The following is a 27,427-nucleotide window of genomic DNA, read 5'->3' as shown; positions in this document are numbered from 1 at the left end:
AAGGCAGCATATTTTAGAAATGACAGGTTGGTAAATATAATGGGCTTTCTCTTGAAAGTTAGATTAGTTACTTGTTTTAGTTGGTTGTCAGTGAATAATTTTTTGAATAATAAAAGAGTGAGCTTTAAGTTACAGCCACAAGCAATGATATCATTCATAAGCATGAGACTAATTAGTATCATGAAGACGAGGGTGCTATTTGGACATTTTTAGCTTTACATGTTTAAGATGAATCAGGACTTGTGTTTGGTGAATTATCCCTTAAATTAAATATAGTGGGCTTTAGCTACATCACACACACACACACACACCGTTAGATTTTCAGTGAGTATTATCATTATGTATATCACCACTACATATATATATATATTCCAGTTGGAAGCAGCTTCTGTCTTACCTTTACTTTGTAAAAATGACTGAAGGCAAATCTAACCAGCATTTTACCCGGCCATAATCCAGCAAGGCTGTGTACGGTCAGGACCCTCTCCTCTGTACCGCGCCGCACGCTGCTGCTAAGAGCCACTATAACAAACCACAAACTTTTAGTGGTATGTATGCTTTTGAGCAATCAATACTAGTGTAGCTAGAGAAGAAAAATCCTTGTAATTCATGTTTCTCTTAGAGGCTAAAGTATTTTGTGGTTAAACCTGTTCAACCTTGGTCTTCCAGCCGAGCCTTTTATGTGACTTTGTCTCGTTGTGTTATCAAATCAAAGCACACTTTAGCACACACATCTGTCATTTCATCTTGTGTCCTTTTTTTTAATTTTAAAGAAAAGTAAAACAGTATTGTCCTTTGTCGTTATTTGTCTTCCTGAGCTCATCATAGATGTTGACAAATTACATGCTGGTGCTAAAGGAATAGGAGGTGGATTCAGCATACTATGATTCTAAGACGATAATGTCTGTTCTGCTTTGCCTCAAATTACTGCAATTTCAGTCCAGCCAGCAATCTAGTCTGGCCTCTGAGAGTGATGTACCTTAAATTGCATGGGAGTATGTGAGCACGCACACACACACAACCAATATATATGCATGTATGTGTGTGTGTGTGTGTGTGTATATATATATGTATATATATATATATATATATATATATATATATATATATATATATATATATCCTTAAAGTGGCCTCAAAAGTATTTCTGAAAACTTTGAGTAGAAATTCCATTACATCCTGCAGAAACCAGCTGACATCTGAAGGGTTCAAACTGATGCTCTAAACTTTAAATTTGTTTTATTATATATTGTGACGAGTCGTCTGCCCTTCCCCTTGATTGTCATCATCACCCCATCCTTTATTCGTCCGCTCTTCACCAGGCTCCTGACGGGAGTGGGTGTGTGTGAAAGGAGGGCCGTGGTATTGGACAGGTCTGGCAGCGTGAGACGAGGCACACCTGAAGTGTATCGAGCTTCGTCACCACCGCAGTTAAATGCTGACCACGCCTCTCCTCGAGAGATCGGCCTCTTCCCCCCGTGCATGCGCGCTAGTGTCCTCGTGGGTCCAGGAAGGGTGCGTGAAGGGACTCGCCACGCCGCCAGAGAAGCGAGCTGTTGGGCCAGGATGCCGGGCTGTTTATCCCTTCTTTAAATCTGAGAGTTAAATGTCCACTTATCAAGACACTCTATTCTGATGCTACTTGGTTTGCTTCTTTTCCATTTCTACCACCTCTAGCAGTTTTGAGCACACACACTTCCCCTTGTGTGCTCATTATCAACAGGTAATAGACGTCTTGAATCTTGAAAGTTAAAACATCAAGGTGATGCAGTGTAAAGATGCCACCACTCTCTTTTACTTTAAGGAGACCAAATCAAGCGGACTCGTTTATCAACAGCGCTGTCCCTGTAGGTTCCATCAGTTCATGAAATACCCCATTAGTCCTGGCTTTCCTCCTGTTGTCCTTCTCAGGTGAGAGGCTCAGTAAATTGTCTGCTGCCATCTCTTCACGCTGGGGCTAGATGAAGTGACAGGGGGCAGCTCTGTTGTCTTTAAAATTGCTATTGATTAGCCCGTTTGAATCCATAGCCTGGGAGGTTAAGTGACCCACGTTTGGCTGAATGTGCCCGGAAGACACTCAGTGGATAAAAATTAAAAACGATTAAAGTTCCTGTTGCAGCTGAAAATAAATGTTTCATGTTGAAGGGAATGTGTGTGTGTGTGTGTGTGTGTGTAAGGGATTAACCTACATTGCGGAGTCCAAATATTGCAGACTCTAAAATAATAAAACAGAATTGATTAGACACTTTTTTTTTTTTGGCATTAATATCTGACATCTGTTTATCTCTTTCTTTTTGAATATTACTTGACGTCAATGGCTCTGCTTGTCAGTACAACCTTAACAACAGCAATAGCTCCTCTTTTTATATGCACAGTTCCTTAAATTGCTCTGTAATATTATTTTAGACAGTTACAAACACAGGGGAGATGGGGAGACAGAGAAAGCAAGAGGCATTGAGCATTTTGAAGTGATCACTGCCTTTCAAGATGTGTTTAATAATAGCTTGGATAGACTGAAAGACCTAGATGTGTCTGTGTGAAAAAAGGAGGAAGGGGGTGTACAGAAAGTACAAAGTCCCCGTTGGTTTCAAGACAGCACGTTAATGCTGTTTTGAAAATTCACAAACAGTTTTATCAGCTGGGTCCCAAGCAGAAATTCCATCAACTGATGATTTGCATTTCAGAAAATTTTAGGTTAAGACTGACTTGTGTTACGTTTGTGTAGTTTTAGTAGTATTTTACGAATTCTCTTTTATGAATGTCTCTTTTATTATGGAATGCAGTTAGATTTTCTGTCAAATTACTCCAGATTTTCCATCGTGGGGGGTTATGAATCAGATGTGTTTAACAAACAAATTCTTCTGCAGTGATATTCAGCTAGTTTGACAGCTGATATCTGCAGCGCACTAAGAGAGAGCTTCACAATTGTCATAACTCACCTTGCAGAATCAAAGCCAGTGAAAACGGTGCAAAAATGTAGAAACTGTCATCTGTAGAACCTTTGTGCTGAGCGTTATTGTTTTTGACTTACAGTGACTTTGAATGGAAGCTGCAAATAAGTACATTCTCCATATTCAGTCATCCTGGCAGCATTCATGCCCATCCCGACAATACTATGCTAAAATATTTCTGAAAACTTACTTTGCCTTCTCTAAAAGGAATAAAGACATAGTGTCGGGATTGAGCTGGGAGCCATTAGAGCTGGGATGCATAAGTCTTTGTTTGCACTGAAGTCAAATACAATTTGATTTTTAAATTCTATTTCAATTTTCAAATTCTATTTTAGTGAATAAGTCCATGTCTGTTTTTGGTGTACCTGCATTGGTTGCTGTTGTAATGATGTAAACATCAGCACAAATGCCAAAGAGTTTCTCATATAGCAAGTAAAAGTTACCTCCGCTTATGCATATCTCATCACAGTGCTCATTTGAAAACATTAGTGATTTTACACATGCATATATATTTTACAATATGCAGAGTCACATTTGCTCTATGAGGGAAGTATGAGTGAAAATATATTTAGATATTATATTATATAATATTACATATGTACTGAATAAAAAAAGTACTTCAGACTGAATCACATTCAAAATATGTTGTGAATTGGATTTGGCTTGAGTTTGGGCAACATTGCGTTGCTATTTTATGTTCAGACTACACATAAATAAAATAAAATTAGAGTTAAAAGATTATATGTTGTGACATTATATGTTGTGTTGTGTGCATGTGTTGTTTGATGTTCTGACTATAAAAATATAACAAATGTGGGTGTTTTGGGTTTGTAAACATTCGATTCATAAGACTTTTTGTCTCGATGAGAGTGCATGCATTCCACTCTTTCTTTTATTTACTCTAATGATACCTTTACAGTGTTTGTTAGCAGTCATCTGTGACTATCTGCAGCTTGAATGGAGACACGCTGGAGCAGTAATTAATCATGCTCCGTGGCGACTGAGCCTGATGGCTTTGAGATTGACTAAACTGCAGATGGTGTTAATGACAAGAGCTCGCCAGCATCACATTGCCTTCACATAAATCCTTATCAAGAGCATTCCTTTTGAGCACAGAGTGGAGTTCCCTGGTTCCAAATGCTTCATTCCGCTTAATCAGAGCACCATGAGCTCATTACCTACAGCCAATTTACCTCTCAGTACTCCTCAGGCTAGAGAGGGACATTCCGCAAGACTGGCCCATGGGAGCTTATCACTTCCTCTTCTCTTGCTGAGCACCCTGTGAGAAATAGCATTAGCTGCTTCAAAATGCTCCGGGCAATTAGAGACCGGGTCTCTCTCACTGTCTGTCCATCCCCTGCTTTTGTTGTCCTTTCTGATCACTTCAGTAGAATTGTCGTTATATAGTAGCCCAGGCTTTTTTGGACCATCAATCGCCTAATTTTAATTGCATTTGCACTACAGTTACTAAAAATGTACATAATTGTGATTTTCGAATTGGCTAACCTTCTTATCTCTCTGTACAATAGATGTATTAATGTTTTTTGTTCTTCCAGGTGTTTGGAAAGTGACACAGCCAACTTTCCACACACCTGGAAAAAACAAAGCACAAAAACTATTTTCTAAGAAATACTCTTTGCATCTCTATAAATTATGATTGATCTACTGTGAAACATTTGTTAGATCAGGTTTCTTTTGAACAAATATCAGCAATTGCAAAAAAAAATTGGGGCAGAGCTCATTATTTGCTACTCGCTACATCTATTTGGGCATCTGGGTATTCTAGCTTTGAAGTTTATGAGACCAAATTTATGTGTGGGAAAAATAAACCTCATGTTGATGTATTGTCTGTCCACATGCACTAACACTATCAAGGATATCTTGAGTCTAAACGAAGACAAAATGTCTAATTTTATAAATGCTGCTTCAGTGAAATGTACCCATGGTAGAGAGAAAAATCAAAAGCAGAAGTGATGATAGATGAAGAGTGAAGAGGAAAACGGCTGAGCTGTTTCTTACTCAGCCTACACAAACTGTTTACTTGATCCAGGGCCAAAACAGCACAGGCCAGTTTGCTTTGGTGACGGCAATCGTGGCTGAATGTGATCGGTTTGCTTTTCACAGTTGTACAAACGATTGAGGTTAAGATCTCTTTGTCTTTGGCAGTGGACTGTCAAAACCAACCTACATTTAGCTTGTGTGATGCATCCATAAATGTGGTGAATTCTCTGCAGTGAAAAATTATTCTTAATGAGTCACATATGACTCTGATAGCTCTTCCTGGGAATGAAATGAAAAGGCCATGCGCTCTTGAGACTGACTGCTCCTTTTGTGGACTAGACCAGTGGACGGACAGGAAGAAAAGGCAAAAAAAAGAGACAAAAAAAAGTTTGACAAAAAGGCTGAGAACCAGAACATTTCACAGGTTCTCCGACTGAACCCAAGAGGCCAGAGCTCATTCAAAAGGGTAATTGGTTTTATTAGGCAGCTGTTGAATAAGGACGAGCCACTGCAACAGTGAGGCACATCGAAGCCCAAGGGACTGTCTTTCAGTTGTTTAATTTTGTGACTTATGGTGCAGTTGAACTCGAGGTCCCAAATGACCATCTTTCAAGGTTGAGTTCATCTGGCAGAGAATATTATGGCAAGGTTAGCACCTTTTATCTTAGGATAAAAAGGACAGCTTAAATTTATATTATTGTTATTTTAGGATAACTTAATTAAGATGCAAAAAAAGAAGACAAAATGTTATCCACATCTTGTGCACTCAGTGTCACAATCCAAACAAGGCCTTGTATCTTCTGCTACATTATTAAATTGTTCCAAAGGTTCCAAAACTTGGAGAACCAAGTTGGTTTTTAATTATGCAGAAGAATGTGATTACTCTTTACATAATTTGCACTCCCCAGACAGAAAACATCCATATTTAATACTGAGCTGAAGATAACCTTTTTGTTTTTGTTTGAAAGAAACATGGCGCTCATAAAGAATGCATGGTGTGTAGATATTGACTCAATTTTCAGTGTTTGCATTCGATTACCTTGTTCACACTTTGTTTCTATGGGTGTCTGCAGAACCAGTTCTGTGGAGTTGTAATTTTTTCAGACTAGTTTATTGGTGAATGCTAAGGTAAATCTGGAGAAGCCAAAAAATAACCCTTGGCAAGTGAATTGGTTTGGTAGCATACATTACATTTACATTTTATTCAAAGCAACTAACGTGGATATACAAGATATACTTGTGAATTCCTTGGGAATTCTTCATGGCTCAAGTTAAAATATCTGTAGTGTAAAAATGTGTAGGACAAATCAGATGTTAAACAATATATTATTTTCTACAAACTTCTTAACTTCTTTTGCCATGGAAATGTTATTGATAAAGAGTATTTAGTTTCAGCAGTACTTAGTTAAAGGTCCCATATAATACACCTTTTTGGAGTTTTATTTTAGGTGTTGATGTCTTTAAAAATATATATTTGCAGTGTAAGTAACAAAAACCATCTCTTTACCTTTTTACAGCTCCTCTCTCAGGTGTTCTGTCAAAAACAGATCGATTTTGGCCAGTCTAATTACTATTCATGAGCCTCTCTTCTGATTGACCTGTTCTTTTCTGGGTGGCACAGAAGCAGGCCAGTCAAATATAACAACGTCAAAATTATGTCACAAGTGTTAGCTGGAAGCAAAACAAAGAAATGCTCATTTAAAATAATGCAGATTCACAACACAGCCTCAAATTAGAAATATGATCACATACCCAAAGCCACTGCCAGACATAAAACTGACTACAGATGTGATTAATCACAATAAAATGAGCGGACTGGTCAGAAACGTTCGTCAAAAATGCGTAAGTTGGCACACTTCTTATCAGAAAATGTTAAATTAAGAATTGTCTTTTGCTGTTATGGGTGCGTCTGAAGTTTTATTTTATCTCATTTATTGCATTGCATTTATTGTTTATGAAATAATGTCTGTGTGCATGTGTGTAAAACAACAAACTGACAATTTAAATCTAATGATGTGTAATTGTATATGCATTGTTTGATTAGCTAGACTAGTGACTAGTTGTAGCTGGAATAATAATGAAGCTGTAAAAATAGTTGCCTGCTGAAACTGAAATGTAAACCTCTTCCTCATGACTGGACAGACATGGCGAGTTTGTCTTTACTATAACTTACATGTTAGATGTGATTCATCTCATAGTAACAGTCCTGTCATATCCTTGGAGTGAGTGTACACGTCTGCCGATCTGGTTTCTTCTAGTTAACCTTTTTGACATGTTTCTGTGTGCTTGGGTGATGCCTGAGTAGATCTAATGTCACATTTTTACGAAAGTCACAACGGCTCGTGAAAAATACTTCATGCAGGCTGTGTGCAGTTTACTGTGGATTGACCATTTTGAAACTTATATGGTAGTTACATAGCCCCTACACCTCACCTATCATAAAAAAAAATCAGTTTTGACAACATGGGACCTTTAAGGTGTACATTTCCGGAACAAATAATAAAATAATTCTTAATTAAGTACAATTAATCAAGCACTTTACACCCTGACGGTCTCTGTGGTAGTTGTAAGTCGCTTCGGATAAAACATCTGCTAAATGACAAATTAGTAAAATCATTATATGGAAAAGAAGACCTGTTTGTATCTCATTTGTTAGCACACACTTCTCAGCTGAAGTGTAGCCTATTAATGAACAATAGAATAAACACATTTAAATGGTAAAATGTAATCCCACAGTTCTTAATACCTTTTTATATTTTCTTTTTTATTGAAAGCACTAAGTGTGTAAAGTTGTGAAGCAGAACTAGTGTTGCTAGCATTAGCAGCTAGGCATTAGGAGGAACAAGGATGGACTGAGTTGCCTAGGGTGTTCGTTTCCTATGTGATTACTCATCTCATCATGCAGATGTTGCTCTATGGTTGCATCACAGTCACACATAATCAGCTTGCTGGACAAAACTGATCTTATATGGAAGATAATGACTCAATGTATTGTCAGACACATGCATGCATATAACTGCTACTATAATATGCGCTTAAAATGTAGAAGACTGTAGCCACTATAGCACACTGCTACTTCACCTTCATTTTAGTTTTGTTTCTTGTTTGTTTGACTGGCTTTTTGCTTTGTCTTTCAAGATATGTTGAATGAACCCAGTTCAAAAGATCAGAGGGAGACTGATGAGTATAAAGTGCTTGTCTTGTCTTGAGCCTGAAATGTTCAACAATTGTGAAACTGCTGTGGAATTGTATGATGTGCTTGAATGAGTGTGTGTCGTTCTCGCAGACTGCTGGGGATCAAAAATCGCCGGTCATCTCAGGCCATGATGTATCTCTTGCCTCAGGAAGTACAGGGTTCAATATATGTATCAGAAATCTGTAATGATCTCAGGCCAGTTTTAGGAGTGGTTCTTTAAAGTCAGTGAGCACTTTCCCAAACCTAATATAAAGTAGAAAAGCACCTCCAATCTCTTTCTTCCTACTCGTTTTGTTCCTCCACTGTCTTTAAATACTACTTTTATCATTTCTCAATCTCTTTTTTATTTTTTGTTCTCTAACTCACTCTTCCTGATACAAAAAAAGTGTAAAAGTTTCATGTGCATTTCAAGCAGCTTGAATTTATGTTGGTAATGTTAATAATGGTAGTACTGTAGTCTAAATGTACATGATTTTATTTCAGTTCAACTCTCAAGTCAACATTTCTCATTCTTTTTTTTTTCATGTGATATTTATATTTAATTGATTTATTTTAGCTTCATTTAAACAAAAACAGTTTTAATAAATAGTTCTAGTTAGGGAGTCTACCTGCAGGAGCTGACGTAGTCATGCTAAACACTAAAACCTCAATCCCTTAAGTAGTGCCATAGTTCTGCAATGTAATGTTTGTAAGAAATAGCTCACCTAAACTTAGGTTTCATTCCTAAGAGAAAAAAAGCCCAGCCTGGCTGTGTTTCAAGCTGTGCATGAAATATTTGCATATCAATGTTTAAACCAAAAGGCAAAGAGAACAACACTCTCTCGAAGCAGCGAGAAGTTAGAAGAGAGGGTGGTAAAAATCAACATCCTACTGCAGAACGACTCTTCACGCTTCAGCATAAAAGCCACTTGAGCTGGATTTTGTGTGATTTTGCGTGTGAGTGTGTGCGTGAGCCGGAGCAAAATAATTGAACCAGTAAATGCTCTTTCAAAAATAACACAGCCCTGGTCAGGTCATCGCTACTTGAGGTAGCAGTCAAAAAAGGGCAGCAGAAAAAGAACAAAAACAAGAGAGATAAAGTGGCAAAGATAGATAGGGTGACAGACAGGCAGTTAAAAGGAGGAAAATAAAAGGAAGTAATGTCATACTGCTACTTGTTTAGTTGCGAGTTAATCCCAGAGATGCCGAAACGCTCCAGGGGAAATTCATTAAGAATGTACAGCGCCTACTGATTGCTTTTTTTTAGGTGTATGTGCTATCTGTGTTGCTTTAGCACCTGAATCACTAAAGGATTTATGCAAATCATTTAACTGCACAAACACACCCCAAATATCTATAATAAACCGAATTTGCATATAAAGATGCCGCGTGGAGCATGAAAATGACAGCTTCTTACATTTAAATTCTAACACTGTATTCCAGCCCAGGCAGCACACGGTTAAAGTGGATTGCTGGTAGTTCATGGTGGTTCAGATTAAATACTGTGAATTCACCATGATATTTTCAATGACCCTGTAGAGAATTGAGGTGAGGGAAATGTTCAAATTTGTGCTGTATATACTACACCTGCCTAAGACAGGACTTTTTAATTGGATTTTTATAGTTTTGCTTCACTGTGAGAAAGTGTAATAGTTTCAAGCAAGTCTTTTTATTAAGGACAAAACTCTATTAAACACTTAAAAGAGGACAGTAATGTTTGTCTGAACTTTTAAAATGAGCTTACTGACTAAACAGAGAGAATATGATGAACAGAGACAACATTATTGCAGAGAAATGACTGCATGAGTCATATGCTTAAGAGTTTTATAACAACCCTTTAATTACATAATTTAATTAAATTTACTTTGCAAACAATGACACATATTTCAGTTGATTCACATATTTCTCCTCTCTTACAAATCGGAAAATATTGCTATCGATGACGATTTTATTTTTATTAAAAGAGCAGTATCACATGGTTGCAAATTTAGAATGCATTTAGAGACTCTTTCTGCAAGTTACATTGTTACCATTTATTCACCATTTATTCAACAAATTTGTAAAAAAAAAAAAAAAAAAAAAAAAAAAATATATATATATATATATATATATATATATATATATATATATATATATATATATATATATATATGAATAAATCATTGAATCTTTCATAGAACCAATTTGTTTAAAAAATACTGATTCATTCAAGATTTTTGAAGTAATTGTATCACGCACTAAACCAGTTTGTTCAAAAACAATTATTCTCTACTTTATAATTTTTTGTGATTTAGTCATAATTCTTTTTTAAAAAAACATTGATTCATTTACAATCAAAACACCACTTAAGTCTTACTTAAATACATAAATTAGCTTTTTGTTGGCAGAAAAAAAAATCAATAAAATATTATCTCTAAAATATATGTTACTCAATAGATTTTCTTGTTTAATTAAACCGAAACATAAAAGCAATAATTGTTCTGAACGTCAGCACATGTGTGACTATCTGCGATCTCGACCTGCTTCTTAACATGTAACATTTAAACATATTTTAGAATATAATATTAGGCAATACTGCCTAATATTTTATCCGTTTTTGCTCCAGTGATCCTTCAAAAAGCAACTAAAATACAATCGGCTTATGTGTGACACCCAGACTGACAGTGATCACGTTCACAGTAAAGCATTCTAGTGCTGTAATAAAAAACATCCACTCTCTTGTCCGGTTAAATTAAAGAAGCAGAACTGACTCTAATTAGTGTTATTTATCACAAGTTCTTTATTCAGCTATGATTCACTGCACAACTAACTGAGGGCTATAACTGTTTAAACTCTCTGTTTGTTGACCTTATTAAATTGATTTTGACTCGTCTATAAATGCGGTAGTCTATTAAGAAGTGAAAGAAAACTCTCATTATTAGCTTTCACGAGAGTGTAGGTGGCACAAAAGCAACAGTGGCAGCTGTCCAGGACAAAAGCAGCAATCAGTCTTCGTGCCAAAAGATTCTTAAAATATTGGCCAGTGATCATAATCAGCTGCAGTGTATGCACTAAATACTATCAAGTGCACATGTGTGGGTGAGGTGATGGAGGAAAATGTATGATGGAGGCGTATACAAGCATTTGTCTGTCAACTTAACTTTGAGAGAACATCACATGAACAAAGCATATCCTGTTTAATTCAGATTCGTGCAGTGTTTTAAAGCAGTCCTGCTTCATTACGGCATATTCCGCTTATTTATATTCCGCACTCCATCGAATGCTGAATACATCCTGCCTATCACTAATAAATCAGTCATTGTTTCCTAGAGAGGGGATTAGACGTGTATCAGAGGCTTATCATTACAGATTTGTTTACCGGAACACTCCGGCAGCTCGACACTGGCTGATTTGAGCGTTAGGGGACCATGCCCAATCTTAGCAAATGATCTCTGAACTCACGATTCAAATCGGCTCCTGATTATGAAAGCGAAACAGCGTCCTGCATGCCTGAGCGTGTATATGTGTAATCTGCTGAGCTAATCCTCTTGATAGGGACAAAATGTGCGTCTGTTGCTTCTCTTCACTGTCTGTAACGTTAATGAAGAGCAGTCGAGTTAGAGGAGTTCCTGAAATTGGGGTGTAATGAAGTTTTAATGAGCCTTTCTACAAAATATCTTCAAATGTTTGATTTAATTGCCTACCTTTTCATGACTGGGATGTGGTGAGCCTTTGTAAACAATTAAAAGTCTGCCATATCATTAGAAGTCAGTGCAGATCTGCGTCTTGGCAACGTGCGTCAAAGTCATGCTAAACTTGGATCTGGTACATTTCTGGAAATCTGGCCTGCCTGGAGGGCCTCTCAAGGGTGTGTTCACACGCCCGGAAAAGCATTTCACTTCACACTCTCGCTGACAGCATTTGTGAAATGTGTTTGGTGAGTGATGCACTCATCAAAATTAATAGTGTATGCTTGTGCATGGGTGTATGAAAAAAAGGAGAAAGAGGTCACAGATTGTAAACCCATAGGCCCAGTCAAAGTCAGGCCTATGTGGAATTTGAGGCCAGTAGATTTCTATTGTTCTTTTCAAAGACCTGTCATAGCAAAGTTCTATGTAGAATTCATGGCTCAACATGCATTAATACATAAAAGGAGTCAAAAAGATTCAATGGACTTTTGAAAAAAAAAAATAAATAAATAAATAAAAGAATTTATCAATTTGATGTACACCAGTGTTCACTTTTTTGCTTCACTTAATAAGTATTTACTGTCGCTTTTGATACATGGTATGTGTCCTTGCTACAAATATATACTTATTTCAAATGAATAAATAAGTTAAATTAAAAATTAAAATAGATAATTACCCCCACATATATCATATAAGGAAATCCACTAGGACTAAATTTAACTTGCATTAGAATTGTATGTTTATATGAGAAATTCCTATTTTCTGGCAAATTATCAAGTGAATTCTTAAAAAGTTTTAACTGAAAAAAAATGTAGGTCAAATTCTACAATAAACCTACAGAACCATTTTAGAAAAAAGGCAGAAAAGCCTGCAGATTCCTTCTGGGGTTTGTGGTCATAGCCTGACAACAAAACTGCGAATCATGTTAAAGTTCATTTTTGGAAAGAGCGGAGCGGATTATTCGGTCAATGTCACCTCACACCGAGAAAAAGAATAGTAGATATGATATGAGTGTGCCAAGCCATTTCAAAGTGTTCTTCATGATTATAGTGGGACACACTCCCAGTGAGAAGGCATTTTTTCCTCTCACCTCAGAAACTGATTGGCTGAGCGAACATCTAAGAGCAGTGCAGATGGAAACACAACCATCACAGTCACCAAGAGGGGGTTGTCTACTATAATTCTGTTTTTTTGCTCTCTTGCCCTGGTTTGAGAGTACAGCCAGGAGAGTTTTATCAGTTTGCAGGTCAATGTGAAATGCCACCGAAAGATTATTTGGAAGGCTTAAGAATAGTTACCTTCATCTTTTGGCTGCTCTGTTCAGGACTCCGAGGCTTGGCTTCAAATTCGGTCTTGAAGTCACAAGAAAATAGCAATTAGATGTTATTAGTGGATAATTGTTAGATTCAAATTGGAGTAAAACCAGCTATTGACCTGCTACCCCAACCCACCAAATTAGTCGGCTCTAAACAGTCTCTAAGTAGATTAGATGCCCAAATAAATAAATGGAAATTTAAAAAGCATGTGATTTTTAGCCCTTATGCCCATAAAGTGGCAGACGCAAGCACTCCCACCCACACGCATCTTTAACGGCTGCTTTGGTCTCTATGTGAGAGCGAGGTATGGTTGTTTCCGTTCTGTCAGTGATGCGAGAAACGTGCCTCTTCAAGTAAAAATCAGTAATTAACAGCAACCTGCTCGTGTGCCACAGAAGGACCAGCGTCCTTGAGATGTCTGCGCCGTGTGTGCGAAGAAAGAAGGAAGGAAGGAGATGCTTATTAGCCGTTTCATTAGCGTGCTGCTAGCTTGCTCCCAGATGTTTCAGCTGTGATTAAGACCTGATCCATCCCGCCGAGCCTTTTTCAGCTGAATCTTACTCACACTATCCAGTCTTTATGAATTCTACAGCACGTGCACAGCACACTGTCTCTTTAGATTAAAGCTTCTGGCAAATGCATAAAATTTAGAGATATAAAGTTGGATGTTCACCTAATACCCAAATTTACATATTTTTGCATCACCAAGCATAATAATGATTGCCTATGGACGCAGTGTTGCTTTGTTGAATTGATCAGAAAAACTGACAAAGGAGACTTTCACACCGTAATAAATAAATAGTCTTTAAACATTACAAATGTAAATCCATTGGCTTTTTAAATCTCTTGGTGAGAATTTATGGTTTTTCACAGCTGCATTGAGCATGTTAAACTTCGCAGTTCATTTCTAGAGTCATGTGCACTGAATATGTGTGCTAGAGGACATTCGCAAAGTGCATCATTATGCCGAACTAAATAATCTCAATATTGGCTCTGCGGTATAGTTAATATTTCAGTCAATATTTGTGATAGACTCAGGTCAAGAAACATTGTGAATGTTGACTTACTATGCAATGTGTAATGCATTAGTCATACTGTAGAACCTAAACCAAAATAAGAAACTGGAATTATTGTCCCCAGACCCTTTTACTGCACAAAGCGTAGAGGACTACTTTATCATGTGTAGTACAGTAAGAAGATTAGACATGAACATTTTCCACCACTTTGTAAATTAAAATTTTATTAGTATGCTCATTTCACTCAAACATTTAAGAAAATCTCATTAAAATTAGATATTTCATGAGAAACAAGAAACTGCAAATTTGTGGTCTATTTTCTTTGTTAACTCAATGACAGAGGCGGTGTTAAAGAGATGCAGATTCACAGGAGGAAAATAAAAAAGCTAAATGAATCATTTTAATCTAACCCGTATAAAAACAGGCCTGTCTTGGGGCTGTTTGTGCAGCGGAGAGGTTAGTCACAGCTGATGTGAAATGGGAGCTCCCTGGGACGTTTATTTGATCACTTCTTCATTTCTGTTATTTGTTTATTGTTGGAGTACCTACTGAGTTACCCCAAGCATTCGTTCACATCAGGCAAAACAGCAGTTTAGCAGAAATGTATAATTAATCAGGCATTTTAAGTTTTTTTCTTCTTTTTTTCTTTGATTCTTGCTGTGTTTGGTCAATAACAATAAAAAAAAAAAAACATTTTTGGTGTTCAGATGCTAATGACACTGAAATGTCAATCTAATGTGTCCTTCCTATAATGTGTGTGTGTATGTGTGTAAGGAAACATTAAATTAAAAGGACATATATAATGTTGCAAAAGAATATTGCAAAATATTCTAACAAATTCTGAAATCTTGAAAGAGGGCTTAGTGGTTTCCACAAATATATTAAGCAGCAAAACTGTTTTCACCATTGATATTAATAAGAAATGTTTGTTTAGCTTGCCTTCATCACGTGAATAAATTACATTTTAGAATATGTTACACTGTTAAAAAATATTGTATTTATATTTGTAATAATTTAGCAAAATGTAACTGTTTTTAAGTATATTTTTGATGTGTGCAGCCATGCTTAAGAGACTCCAAAACGTAAAAAAAAAATATATATATTACTAACTCCAAATTTTAATTTATAGTGCACCTATTTCTGTACTTTTTAAATGTATTTCATTTTTGATTTTTACAATTCAGCCAAATCCAGTTGTCTTAAATTTTAAAACAATACCTTCCACGCCACAGACATATTTACCATTTTTCTCAAATACCACGGCACTACTGATTCCATGAACCCTAAAACCCAGAGTGTTGCTTATAGAGTGAGTTTTCTTGCCTCTAGCTGTACAGTAGCTGTGCACGTGAGTATAGCTACTGAATGATTTATGGCGGGAAAGCAGCATGATGCTGTCATTTTTCACTGTCCCCCATCAGCCATTTAGGAAAGGCACAGTGGGCTTGAAGAGCCATCCTGTTGTAAAATGTGCACCACCTATATTTTTAATGATTGTGAGTAAATCCACATGTGATTTATGGAGTCCCACCGGCCACGAGTAAAATGGCAGGTGGGGAGAAGTCTTTTGCTCTCGCTGTATCTGGGAACTCGCTCTCTACTGAGAGAAAGTGAATGTATGCATATACACTAAGTGGAGTTGCTGTGGGGAACGAATAATAGATGAGGAGGTAAATGCGTTTCTCCCACGTGAAAACTCGAGCATTTGTTGAGTAAATAATTTGTGCAAAAACGTTTTCTATTCCACTTTAAACCACTTAAACCAGCTGTTAAACCTGGAGTTAGTGCTTTTCTAACACCACATTGGCGCTCACAGCTGGGGGTTTTACAATAAATCACTGGTATACTGTACAAATCTAGTCTGTCAAAAATGTAGAAATACCATGTTCCTATAAAACTATTATGATTGGTTCTTTCATTTTCCTTTAGATGCTTCTTAGATTGTTTGGCCTTTAAGATAAATTTATGTTTTGTTGTTTTAATGAAAAAAATATATAATAACAATAATAATAATAATAATAAATAATAATAAAAAATAAAAAATGTGTGTTTTATTATGTATTTTTGATGTCATTTAATCCTGTGATGGCACATCAACAAATTTTTCAAACTTCTTAAAAATAACCTTAATTAATAATTGAGCACTAATAATATTTGATAAAAACTGAGCAGCAAATCAACATATTATAATGATTTTTGAAAGATCATATAGGAATAAATTACATTTTTAAATATTTTAAAATTGGGGGAAAATAGTCATATTGTCATTCTGGGCTAAGTGACAAAGTTTAAGGCTGTAACTCCATAAGGAGTCATAGAGATAAAAATGGGGGCCAGGGTGGTGCCCAAGCAGTATCCGTACAGTTGCCATAGTGACTGGTGATTCCACTCCTCCATCCATCACCTGGTAGCAGCAGGCGAGCCACAAATAAGGAGCCACTCACTCCCATAATTCCACTGCACTACCTGACAGGCCGGAGATTTCCAATCTGCCTCAGGGGCAGGGGAACAAATCCATTCCCCCACTGTCAACCCATCCAGACAGAAAGAGCGAGGGAGTGGGAGACGGTGTACTGCATTTGGTCCCATAACTACTAGCTCAAAGGAGTGTGAACAGTATCAGAGGAGAAGGGGTAGAGTCCTCCAGTTTTTCAGCAGGCAAGCCATGCTTCTCATAACAGCCAGCCAGAAAGCAAAAGAGTACAACTTAGACTAAAAAGTTTGCATAGTCTACCTTAGTGTTGTCAAAAGACTCATGTCGGTACAAAAAAGAAAAGAAAACATTATTCATTAAAAATAAAACGTTTAAGTGCCAAAATGTGCCAAAAATGTATTACTATGATTTAGAATAATGTATGCGATAGGCTACTACTACCACTACTGTGTAAAAAATTAATAAAACTTTATTTTTTTAAGAAATAATTACACAATATTTATTTTTAATTTTAATAGTAAATCCCCTTTATTTACCAAAAAAATAAAAATTGATAAATAAACTTTTTTTTTTTTTACTGTTTTTTCATATATACAGTTTTTGTACATTTTATATTAGTTTCACTTTATTTTTTAATTAGCATGCTTTTGTGTTTTGCTTTGGTACCGAAACTGGTACAGAGAACTTTGTTTTTGTTTTTGACAACACCAGTCTACCTTAAAATACAAAACTGACAGCTTTTACAGACCCTTATGTGACAAATTCTTTTTTTGAAGTCTTTCTGTGGTTGAAACACTAATTGAGCAATTACGTGAGATGTTCATTCATGTTAAAACGAATAGTAAAGACGAAGGGATGATCGCGTTCTGTGCTATGTACTGTACATCAAAGGCATATACATCAAAGACCATCAAAATGGCATTTATTATTTGAATTTCCTTGGGGAAAAGGACGTAATTTTAAAGACGAGACTTTGTTTCTTATCAAAAGTAGAATTATATAATAGAAGGAATTTTCCAATTAAGTTCCACTCATTCGGTTGCTATTAAAACAATGCTGTTTGTTCTGTGGACATGAATACCAAATCAAAAGATGTATAAAACTTACATTTCCACCTTTCAGCATGTATGTTTAAAATATTTTTAACTACTTTTATGATACTTTTTGTCAGTCAGGTTTGGAGCTTGAGACTTGCCTGTCACCATTCACTTTCACTGAATGGAAAAGAGCAACTTGATTCTAAAAGAAAATTTACTTTACGTTCCATAAAAGAAAATTGTATGACATGAGATTTGGGCGGACATAAACCCTGATTTGGGTGGACATAAATAAAATCACCTGCTTAAAAGAATATAACACAGTCCCTTGAAGCGTGCCATTACTGTGTAGCCTTCCACTGTAGAACAACTGTGAAGTCTTTTTGTTTTCATGCCCAGGAAAGATCGGTAAAAACGGCCACTTTGAAACGATTGCTTACAATGAGTAGAAAGCATTATTATACACCTGTCACTCAAATCACATTTCTGGCAGTAAATGGCCCAGGTATTCTCCCATATGGCATAATTGAAACACATTTACATGCAGAACAATTGTTCTGTTCTAGTGTCGTGCCAGCTTGGGGATTTTAAGTGCTTCAGTATAGAAAACATAAATACATTTCCTGTTTGATACCAGCAATTCTATTCCAACATGCCGTATTTAATTACTGACTTCCAATTTAATTAATCTACTTTCTGTTCTCTCCTTTTTTTCTCTCCCGTCTCTTCTGCTTGGGCGACAATGATGTTGGTCACAAAAGGTGAGTAACTGCAATATTCTTTTTTTTCTTTTTCTTTTTCATGCAGAAATTAATTTTCATTAGCGTATGTGTGCAATACGACTTCCTTATATCTTATCAGATGCATACAGATATGTTTTACGCTAACATATGATAAGCAAAATAATTCCAATTAATATTTTGACGTATTTTCTGTCCAGGGTGTGCACATATCTGTCTAAGACTTGGCAATGCTTAGATTTCAGCTTATGTAAATGACTGCAGACTTGACTCTGAATGGGGTGGTGAAAGTGAATGCGTGTGTGTACATCTGTGTGTGTGTGTTCGTGTGCTGTGTTGGACTGAAAGGATGATGGCATTTCAATCTCCTCAACCTTCATGAAAAGATATTCGTCCTTCGTCTTTTTTCTCTCTGCACTCTCTCTCTTTTCTCTTTTTGCGGTCTGATTGGCAGCTCTGGTACATGGAGTTGGGTCTGGTCTTTTAGTTGCCATGGAAACTGCCCTCTCCTCTGACTGCAACCACACTTGTGGACCGCATCTCTGGCAACTCCGATACTCACTGCATATAAAGATTAATAAATAAACTGACTGAGAGAAAGTGGTGGTGGTGGTGGTGTGTGTTTGTGTGTGAGTGCAATGCAGGGATTGAGTTAGTATAAGTCTAAACCCTTTCTGAGCCGAATATTAACAACATTCTAAACCAAAACTGTAGTGTTACATAAACCAGCAGAAACTGTGGTGTTCAAATGCTTAAAATGATAGTTTGCTCAAAAATGAAAATGAAGGTTTGCTCAAAAATGCAATCATTTACTCCCCCTCAAGTCGTTACAAACCCATATGACTTTATTTCTGCAGTGGAATATAAATAGAGCAATTACAGTGAATGGGGGCTGCAGCTTTTAAGATACAAAAATGATGTAAAACCAACATAAGAGTATCATAAAAGCAGTCCAGATTTGTGCACTTTACAACTCATCTGAAGTTATACAATAGCTTCGTGTGGACTATGTTTATTTGTTACTCTCTGATCATTTTTTACGTTAATGGTTAACTGGATTGTCAGGGTCAGTGAGAGTAAAGAATTGGTTCGGTCTGATTCATGAACAAATCATTCAGTCTGGTTTTGAAAAAAGAATCATTCATTCAAAACATCTGTTCACTTTCTCATACCCAAAGCTATACAGGTTTAAAGCTATAAAGATTTTAAAAAATGGCAGAAATAATGGCAGAATTTAGATTTTTAGATGTATTTTGTACAAATATTTGTTCTCTGGAGAGACCTTCAGCAGTTCATTATCCGTTGGGCTGCACTTTTTGACAAAGTAACTTGTTTACATCTTGCCTGCTTTTTTTAACAGCCAGTAGTTCACCCACACACACAGTTGATACTTACTAAATAAATGCTTTAAACTCGAGGTCTTCTTAAAGCAGACATGTTGTCAAGAATGTGAATTATCTGTCTGGTTGCAAGCAAAGATCAACGGCAGCACTACAGTAGCACCTCTGGCAGAAAGTCTGATCGTGTAATATGCACTGCTGCTTTCCATTCATCGACTTCCAAATGACCAGGCAAAATCTGTATGAGGTTAGAATCCATTACAAGTCAGCCCACTTACTTGTCAATGCTGTAAAATTTTTGATAAGGACCAAAATCTTACATAAGATTTAGATACGCTAAAATGCAGTGGAGCCACACATAAATATTCAGCGTCGTTTATGTTTTGAGGTTCTAAGAAGTCCAGAATGTGTGGCATCATGTAATGAACATATCAGAGCCTAATTCTGAACTAAATATAATATGAATCTTAGCATTTTAAGTTTAGGGGATGGAATGGGAATTTATCATACAAATGTATTTACACTAAAAATATGAACAAATGCTTCTTCGGTAACAATGATAAACCCAAATCTAAAAATTCATAAAATATCCAAATTAGGAAATACAACTAGGGTTTAGGGATTCACAGCGAAGCTGCACTGAACATCTAAAGGCATAGTTGACCAAAATGTAAATATTTTCATGATTTGCTTACTTTCTTGACGTTCTAAATACGGATCTTACTTTCTCCTGTGGGACACACAAGAAGACATTTTTAATAATATATTGGCCACTCTTTTCTTTGCAGTTATAATTAATGTGGGAAAAAATGGTCTTGTCTTTTGTTTCTTTAAAGGTGGGCTCTTATGCTTACCAAAGCTGCATTTATTTGTTTAAAAATACAACAATATTTAGTAAAAACAGCTATATTTGGAAATATTTTTTTATATATTTTAAAGCGTCTTTTATTCCTGTCATAGCAAATCTGAATTTTCAGCTGTTTTTTTAACATATGCCATTTCTGTTTCTGTCAGGAGTTTGCATCCTCGTGTGTGTGTGTGTGTGTGTGTTTGTTTACTTAACCACACTCTGAGGCAAGTCTGTGCAAAATGAAGTAAGCCAGTGCAAGGCAAAGGCTTCATCTCTCCGTGTCAAGGGGTTTAGTGTATCACAATGTCCCACCACTGGCCTTACTCGCTCCTCGACTTGAGCTTCTCAAAACTTATTTTACAAAGAGCAGAGAAGCAGAAGAAGTGGAGGGATTTAAAGAGTGAGCATTTGAGAGTGAGTGTCAGTGAAAGGCTCAGGCGCCCCATCGAGGCCCGGTAGTGTGGCCTTTGACTGTCAAAAGTACATACACGCATAAACTGTGTGCTGCACAGCAGTGCACGGATAGAGAAAGAGAGGAAGGGAGGAGAAAGAGGAAGTCGAGAAATAGGAAAGGGAACCCTCTCTGTCCCACATTTGATTTTTCATGGCCTGTTTTTATAAGCTCTCCTCCCCCTTCTCCTCCCCACCACCCTCTCCCTAGATACACTAGCACACTGTCACAATTACAGGTTTAAAGTCGGGCAAATCTAGCAGGAAACCAAAGCTCTTAGGCCTTAGAGCTTTCACCAGTCACCTCTGTTCCACAGTGACACCAAATATGCCAGTGGTTTCACCTTACTCCAGCATCATAAAGACTGGCTGGAGAACTAATGCAGTGTTTCTCAATTGGTTCTGTTTCAAGATATTTGGTGACTCAACACAGGAGGTTTTGCAGTGATGCAACAGTAAAACACCAACAAACTTTGTTTTTTGTCACACAAAATTAATGAACACGATGCAGAGTAACAATTTTTACTTTTTTTTAAGTCAGACATAAACTGATACACTTTGGCATTACATAATCAGCCCCATATGTAAGTGCAGACAGTGACATTAAGTGTAAATAGCAAATACATACACTAAGTGAAAGTGTGATAGATGCTTTTTACACTGAGTGCAAATAGCAATAGATTCTGTTTACACTCTATTTAAAAATATCAGTATTGTCTTTTCAGTAGGTATAAATGAAAATTGTGATTAATGCTTAACACAAATAGTGGCAGATTTCTGCGCCTCAGTATTCCAGTACATTATAAAAAGAGTGTAATAATATATTGAGTGTAAATTATTATTTGTATTAAAATTATTAAATGGGTGGGGCAATAAAGCCATCCCCAGACCTTCTTCCTAATACCCGATAAACACCCTTAAGCCACTTTACTTCCATTTTTTTTTATATATTTTATTCATTTTTTATTAAAAAAAGGCCTTTCTGATAAGACAAGTGATGTGAAAAGAATAAGTTTGGCAAAAAGCAGATTCAAACTTTTCAAAAGCTAGTGTCATGCGTCTTAATCCCTACACCACAGCTACTGTTGTGAGAGTTAATTTAAATAGTCACTGCTAACAACCTCGTATGTGCATAGGTTTTCTTCTGATGTGGTAAACTTGCTCAGTAGCTCATCTTGCGATGTGAGTCCTCAGCTCACAACATTACTCGAGACACTCCTCCATAAAAGCAAGATAATTGACATTTTTTATTGAGCTGTTTTATTTGTATATCTCGTTTGCTTTTGCTTAAACTATTGGTTAAGAGTGTAGAGTTTAGTGTAACGTTTACTTTAATTTGAAATACAATTAAGCATTGACCTTTTAGCAGCATAAATTTCATTTCCAAACTGCTTTGATACATGCATAAAATGTTGCAATGGCCAAATTTAACTGTTTTGGAGATATATATATATATATATATATATATATATATATATATATATATATATATATATATATATACTGTGTTATAAAGGTGTGGGGAAAAACATTTTTCGCTGTGGCCTACTAGTTGAAAACGACTGCTCTAATGAAATGAGTGAACACCATTTGTATATATCCATTTTCTATTTATTATTTTTTTAAAGCATGTTTGATGTTGCTGGTTAAGAGGCTGCAGACAACCCTAACGTAACTTGAAAGGGGATATCTAATCACCTCTTCAGAGAGAAAAGTCCTAAAAACATTGAAGTATCTGACGCGCTGGGTGTTTTATCTTTACACAATGTTCTGGTAATGCAGAGGATTGCGCTTTACTTGTGTGTGCGTATGTGTGCTTTGCTTTGAAGGGTAAGGATCAAACTCTGACTGCAGAGGAGGCACAGTCTGTGCCCCATTAATGTTTCATTAACGCAGACTGCTGTGCGTGTGTGCGCGCTTGTTTGGGCAATGGGAGAGAGAGGAGGAGTGAAAAAGAGAATGCTCAAAGCTAGTGGAGACTTCAAGGATGCAAAGAAAGAATAAAAGGACCTCTAGAGAATGAGAGGGTGAGAAAAGGGTGCAGAAAGGGAGAGGCAAAGAAGAGGGAGGAGAAATTACTGTACGTGTGAGAGAGAAGAGCAGAGTAAGTAAAAGAAAAGATCTGTGTGGGAGTGCGGGAAGACGTGATGATTGGCAAGAAACCAGACAATAGAGGGAGAAGAGAAGGTGAGGGGAGAGAATGTTTCTTGCTCCATAAATTTTAGCACACATCATTGTTTTCAGTGTGCGTCCTGAGATAATGTACAGCCAATAGATTTGAGACAAGCTTGAAGCCAAAGTGTTTTAGTCGCAAAAAAACCCAGTCAATTGAAAATGAAAAGGACACGCAAAAGCACATTTATAGCTAAACTGGTCATTTCTGCCCATTGATTTGATTTTAATATAATAAATCACTAAGACTGGATTTATTTGATCAAAAAACTAAGTGCTAATTTGGTTCAATTGTCATATATGCAATGCTTAAAGAAATTGCTCCGATATGCTAATTCGTCATATGCAACTGCAAAGGAAAGATCAGCTAGTATATTATTCAGAATTTAACTTTTTGTATTGGAAAAAAACAAACTAAAGAAGCAATGTCATACAGGTTTTGAACAACAGAAAGGTGAATAAATCATAATACAATTTGCATTTTGGGGTGAAGTATTTGTTTGTCTTGGCAGGTTTGAGATCAAAGTTCTCATTCTGTTTTCTTCTCTATTTTCTGACTTTTCTCCAAAGGTTACCAAAGCCTCAAGAGGCAGGGTTGGTAGGTGTAAATAATTGCTACTGAGCAGGTGTGTATAAGCACGGAGGTGTGAAAACGACTTCCATCTGATCTTCTGGTCGTCTTTTGTATTTCATTTTCACTCCGCTGTCAAAAAAACGTGCAGTGGTTGGGAGGGGGTCTGGACCCCTGCTGGAAAATTTCGGAAAGTCAGGCACAAGAGGAAATTGAAACTGATGGCATATGAAAAGATAACTGGTCATGCCTTTCACAAATGGCACGATATTGTAGGAGAGATGAAATCATATGACATATGATGTAGGAGGGGGTATTTTGCCACCAGACTTTTGTGCCAAGGCCTGAGTCACAACCTCCACCCACACACTGCATTCCACCAATACACGAGGGTAACACTATGCTATGAAAAATGATATTTACAGGTGTTCATACAGCAGTCACCGTAATATAGGAAGGTATTTCACACACCCTTAAACTGCAGCGTTTAATGTTCCCTAAAACAGAAAAAAATACACAGAAAACAAATTCTTTAAATGTTTTTTCAAAGATTTATATATATATATATTGAAATTGTTTTTGTTTTAGTATTAATACTTTTTTGGTAAGAACAGTGGAAATGTTATTTACTGTATTTGGTTATTTTAAAATTTTAAAGGAGTAGTTCCCTTTGAAACAAAAATTCAAAGATCATGAGCTTACTCCAAGGGCATCTAAGGTGTCTTTCTTTCTTCATTATATCCAATATTGAGATTTTTAGGTCAAACTGGTGGTCATTATAGGAAACTTTCTTTATGGGAGGAAAAAACATGCACAGAGAAATCCAGGCTCAGGCCATCCAAAAATACCCCTTAAGATGGAGTATGGTTTAATTTGGATTTCTCTGTGCGTGTTTTTTTCCTCTCATAGAAAAAGTTCCTTATGCCGAACATTATATGACAGACTACAACGGTTTGACTTAAAAATCTCAAAATTTTATCTAATGAAGAAAAAAGACACCTACATCTTAGATGCCCTTGGAGAAATCTGATAAAATTCAAATTTTATTTTCAAAGTGAACTATCTCTTTAAAGCATGTGCCTATATGAAGAAATAAAACATAAACATTTTTCTACAAGTTACGATATTTTAAAGGTTCTTATTGTTGTGCTGACTGAAACATTAATATGCACAGCAGGAAAAGTAAAGGTAAGAGCTTTCACAGGTAGGAGCCGCTTTAACAAAGATAACTGCCGATGTTTTTTAATTAGACTGCATTCAAATCTAAAAAAAATATAGCAAATGACATAGAAGAAATGTCAAAAGTAATCTGAGCACTGCAACAGTGTTTCTACACTGAAGGTATGCAATCTTCTGCTTCAACCCTTAAAGTAACCACATTACCGCAGGGTTTCCAGGAAAACGGGAAACTGTGATGTGCCACAAATTCACGTCTCTGCAAATGGAAACAGCCTGCAAGCACTTGTTCACCTTGTCAGCACAGTAAAAAATGGGAGACACATTCTCTGGCTGATTTTAGTAGTTATATTAATAATGAATATAAGAAAAATGTATATGAGAATGTTTTGAAAATGAGGAGAAATGTCTAAACAGATGCTAAGATAGAATGTTAGAGTACATCACACCTCTACAGAAGGTCTACTGCATATTCATGCATACTCAATATTCAGACATTGTCCTGTCATTTTAACCAACCAGAATAGTGCTTCCTCTGTTGTTGTTTTGGAAGTGAACAGAGCTTTATTGGAGCTTTGAAGCTGATGTCTCAGGTCTTGGCAATGCAGTTTTACTCAATGTGCAGAATCAGTATCTCCACCCATTACCAGACTTAATTTCCCAGAAGTCACACTCACAAATGTACCAGAACATTCTATACGTACCTCTGTAATCATCAAACACAACTGCCCTATGGACTCTGCAGTAGTACATGAGCATTTAATGGTTTTCAGACTATTGGCTTGAGACTGAAACGATTGGTTCTGCAGTACAGTGCATGTATGGTATGAATTAATATTAGAATTTATAGGTGAGATAATGTGCGTATAAAAGAGAGGTTGGTAGCCTCCAGAAGGCCAAGATTATTTCATTTTTTGGTCCCCCTTTGCACAGCTCTGAAATATAATAATCCATGAAAATGGGTATAACCTGTTTCACCAAATAGCCCCTGGTCTGGGTTCTAGCATTGTGTGTGACTGTGAAAAACTCAACAAGAAGCAGTAGGGAAAATACATGATGAGAAGAGAGGAAGGCAGGGAAAAAAAAAATATGCTATGTAGGGTAAGATGATTTCAAAATGACTCCTCAACCTTATTGTTTTCTCTTGACCATAGGTGCCACAAAATCTTAACACATTTAATTTTGTGTGAATATCAATTTTTGTGAGATTTAATTAGCAAATCAGTTTTGAGGTTAATTTACCTAATTGTAAATAGTCGTCTGTGATATTGTAGAATATGTTGAATATCAAATGTTTTTATTTTGAATTCAAAAGTTAAAATTAGGCTCTTGGTCTAAGACGTGACTAAATCATTTAGCTTTAAAGTAGCAGTATTTTTATTTTTATTAAGCTAATGTTTTTCATTGTGAAATATTATAATGTTACAGTTTTCTTTAAAATATTTGCATCTCTGTCTTGTTTAATACAAATCCAACTAGCGCCTTTCTCAGTTATTTATGCTGAAATGTATGTTGCTGTGGTACATGTATTTATATTATAAGTATATATTTTCTTTTTTAGTGGAAGCTTTAAGATGTACAAGAGAAATGTTCAAGTAATTTAAACTGTAGACAACTGTTCAGATTACAGTGGTTGGGTCTATATTAAGATAATTACCAACTGGTTCTTGTAATATGCCTTCAGTACCTCAGCATTCACCATGTTGAATGTCTTTTATGAGATTTTATTGCAAGCATATTACATTGAACTGCTTCTAAATACTAACCAGTTTAAACAGAGCAGAAGTGAGGAAACTCAAAGGAAGGATGAGGAGATAATAGATTTAATTGACATTGAGGAAGATACTTAAATTTAAACTGGAGGAAACAACTGAGCTCTGCCAGGAAATTACAAATTAGGTTTGCAATGAGCATTTGCTCATCATTTAAATAATAGATAACTATGTAAATTGGACAGTTCCTTGTTCATGCACTCATGGTAATGCTTGTCTTTGTAAAGTGTTCATGTGGTTCATAAAGGGGACTTATTGCTATATATGTATACTCTCTCCCTTTGTCTACTTGGTGCAACCTAAACATATACTGTATATAAACCTATTTTCATCATCGTCTGTTTCATGCCAAACCGATATTTTCAAAGTGCTGTGAATGATAAATGCCTCAGGCTTTAGGATTGTTACAGTACAGTGTTTCAGGGTTTACACAAGGCTACTTCTAAAAGTAGAACTGTGTGTAGAAGCTGTGTCAGGGTGAAAAAGAAAAAGCCGCTCCAAAACTTTTACAACTAATATCGAGCTGTGTGGGTGTGTGTATATCTGTATGAGGCAAGGATAGAGGTAGAATGACAGGTCAGCAGTCTTTAGCCTCCAGAAAGCCTCAGGTGTTTTGCAGTCCTGTTTCTTACTGTTCGGAAATGCAAGCAGCTTTAAAAAATGGGCCAAACTGGTGCCACCAACTAGCCCATTAGGCATAAACAGGGGATGCTGGGTGTATGTGTATGTGCATGTGTATGTGTATGTGAGTCTGTTGT

General features: G+C 36.4%; 1 protein-coding gene across 3 annotated transcripts in view; it reads left to right on the top strand.

The window, feature by feature from the left end:
- The window catches only part of lingo2 (leucine rich repeat and Ig domain containing 2), a 201,287-nt gene that overhangs the window by 142,377 nt on the left and 31,483 nt on the right, over positions 1-27,427 (top strand). The window contains exon 5 of one of the 3 annotated variants that reach the window (XM_043256500.1): positions 23,721-23,776. The exons of the other annotated variants lie outside the window; for them this stretch is intronic. The gene's annotated coding sequence lies outside the window, so the exon portion shown is untranslated. The remainder of the gene's footprint in view (positions 1-23,720; positions 23,777-27,427) is intronic. 3 annotated transcript variants of the gene reach the window in all.

The sequence above is a fragment of the Puntigrus tetrazona genome, chromosome 14 (assembly GCF_018831695.1).
Source record: "Puntigrus tetrazona isolate hp1 chromosome 14, ASM1883169v1, whole genome shotgun sequence".
NCBI classification, from domain to species: Eukaryota; Metazoa; Chordata; class Actinopteri; order Cypriniformes; family Cyprinidae; genus Puntigrus; species Puntigrus tetrazona.
The sequence above is the reverse complement of the archived record's forward strand: the minus strand, read 5'-3'. Positions and strand labels throughout refer to the sequence as shown.